Raw genomic sequence first — 3,171 nt, 5'->3', positions numbered from 1 at the left:
TATATCAACACCAAAACTCTTCTTTTGAGTTCTATATCGAAGGATGATGTCATCTCCTTGAGCAACAGGTTCATTCACAAGTTGCTTTATCTTCCCTTTGGAAATTAGAGCATCATATACTTCTTATAGAGTAAGTGCCTCTCTCATATACAAGATGGTATCTCTAAAGACTGTGAAAAGATATGAGAGGATTTGATTTTATTGATGAATATAGGGCTATAAATACCCATTACAAGACTAACTGGTAAGGAAAATAATAAAAACAAAATACAATAAGAAATGAATGGAATAATAACAAAATATAAAAGGAAGCTACTCTCTCTAATTTAAGGAGAGAAATAAATAGAGATTCTCAAGTTCCCTCATATAATTTATAACCCTCTAAATATAGAGTTATAACAAATGTGGAATATAATAATTAGTATTTTTGAGATCTTTCAATACTCCCCCTCAAGTTTGGTTGTATAGATTGTACATGCCTAACTTGTTACATAATTCTTCAAAGTTGATTCTTGGGAGAGGCTTAGTGAAGATATTTGTTGTTTGAGGTGAAGATATTTGTTGTTTGATGTCGGGAAGAAATGTATGCAAGTTCAACGACTCCTCTCTCAATGTTTTCTGAGATGAAGTGTCGATCGATCTCGATGTGTTTCATTCTGTCTTGGTGTACTGGATTCTTTGCAATGTTGATGGCTGTCTGGTTGTCGCATTATAGTTTGACAGTTTTTTCAGTTAGCATTCCGAGTTCACCGAGTATTCTTCAAATTCACATTCCTTCGTAGATCCTGAGTGCAAGAGCTTTGAATTTAGCTTTAGCGCTGCTTCTTGATACCTCATATTGTTTTTTGCTTCTCCAAGTGACTTGGTTTCCCCAAACATAAGTGCAATAGCCGGAAGTCAATCGTCGGTCCGAGAGATCCCCTGCCCAGTCTACGTCTGAATACACTTCTATACTTCAATCCTTATTTCTTTGAAATAGTTGCCCTTTTCCTGGATTCATCTTGAGGTATCTCAAGATTTTGTAGACTGCATTCATGTGTTCTTCTGTAGGGCTGTTCATGAATTGGCTAACACTAACAGAAAAACCAATGACGGGTCGTGTGTGTGAGAGATAGATGAGTCACCCCACGAGTCACTGATATCTCCCCCTATCCACAGGTGCGTTATTTTTCTCAGTGCTGATCTTCTTGTAGGGATCCATTGGAGTATCGACGGGTTCGCAACCGAGCATTCATATTTCCTTCAACATGTCCAATGTATATTTTCGATGTGACACAAATATTCCTTGTTTTGATCGAGCTAGTTCCATGCTGAGACAGAACTTTGGGTTTCCAAGGTCTTTGATTTTGAATTCCCGAGTGAGAAGCTTTATGAGATTTGTGAGTTCTTCTTTTTGATTTCCAGTGAGGATGATATCGTCAACGTTTTCACGAAGAGAGTGTAATCTGTCTGACACTGAGTATATCCGTGTTTTGTCACTGATTTTGCAAATCTATCGAACCATGTTCGGAAAGATTGTTTGAGGTCGTACAATAATTTTTGGAGTTTGCAGAATTTGTTGCTTGGAAATGATGCTTCTAGCCAGGAGGTGCTTCCATGTAAACTTACTCTTCCAAATTGCTATTTAGGAAAGCTTTTTTCACGTCGAGTTGATGTAGTTGCTAGTCTTCATTTGCTGCAAGTGAGAGAAGGATTCTGATGGTGTTAAGTTTGGCCACGGGGGCAACGGTTTCTTGATAATCAATACCGTAAGACTGTGAAAAATATTTTTCTATGAGACGTGCTTTTAGTCTCTCAATTGTACCATCTGCCTTATATTTGACTTTGAAGATCCATTTGCAGCCGATCGCTTTCTTTCCCGTTGGCAGGTCTGAAACAGTTCATGTACCATTCTTTTGTAGGGCTCTTACCTCATCATTGATGATCGCTTTCCACCCCGGGTGTTTGAGAGCTTCATCAATCGTGTTTGGGACTTGTGTATTGTCGAATGCAGTGACATAGGCTTGGTAGCTTGAACATAGTCTTTCATAGGACATAAAGTTGGAGATCAGATGCATCATGTGTTCATACCTGAGTGGAGGACGGATAGACCTAACACCTTTCCTTTAAGAAATTGGAATGATGGAGTCATCAATCATAGGTATAATAGATTCATGCTCAAGTGTGTTCGTACCTGAGTGGATTTCTGTAGGAGTTGGATTCAGTTATGACTCTTGGATTGGTGTTGGATGTGTTGGGGGATCTATGTGGGATTGAGGACTAGACGGAGACTGATTGTTATGTACATTTTCACGTGAGTTTGATGAACTTGTTGAATCTGAGTCGGGAGATAATGAGTTCGATTCAAGGGACAAGGATTTGATGTGTGGCAGTATGAACTCGTTGTCCCCCTAAGATTGATATTCCCTTAAAGTCTCCCATGAATATTAGAATTGGGGTAGTAAGACTGATTTTCAAAGAAGGTGACATCCATAGTATTGTAGGTTTTTCATGTGAGAGAAGAGTAGCACTTATACCATTTTTGAAGAGGCGAGTAGCTTAAGAAAATACATTTAGTAGATTTGAGGTCAATTTTGTTGTGATTGTGTGAGAAATACTTTTGTATGTAGATTTTGGGTAATTTCCTTGGTGTGGGGAAATGATTTGAGAAGGAGTTGGATTAGACTTTGAAATTTGAGGACCCGAGAAGGCATCCTGTTGATGAGGTAGGCTGCAGTATATACAATGTCACCCCAAAAAACCTTAGGCACGTTAGAGGAAAACATGAGGCAACAGGCCACCTCGAGAAGGTGGTGGTTCTTGCATTCGACGATCCCATTTTATTGAAAAGTGTCGACTCAAGAACTGAGATGGAGGATGCATTTAGAGAAGAGATACGAGCCAAGGACGGAAGTGAAGTACTTCTTTGCATTATCAGTCTTGAGTGTCTGGATGGAGGTTTGGAATTGTGTTTGGATCATTGAGTAAAACGGTTCAAATATGTGACCGACTGCATATTTATCATAAGAAATAGCCATGTTAGTCAAGTGTGATCATCAATAAAGGAGACTGTCGGCACTGTTTTTGGTGTGGGGTTTGCCCGTAAGAAGCTGTCGGTCATCAGAATTGAAATCCCGTTGCCCGTTTTGGAAGGACATTTTAAAAAAATTTTATTTTTGAAAAAGATGAAGT

This window comes from Phalaenopsis equestris, unplaced genomic scaffold (genome assembly GCF_001263595.1).
Source record: "Phalaenopsis equestris unplaced genomic scaffold, ASM126359v1 Scaffold000504, whole genome shotgun sequence".
Classification (NCBI taxonomy): Eukaryota; Viridiplantae; Streptophyta; class Magnoliopsida; order Asparagales; family Orchidaceae; genus Phalaenopsis; species Phalaenopsis equestris.
This window is presented reverse-complemented; position numbering follows the sequence as displayed.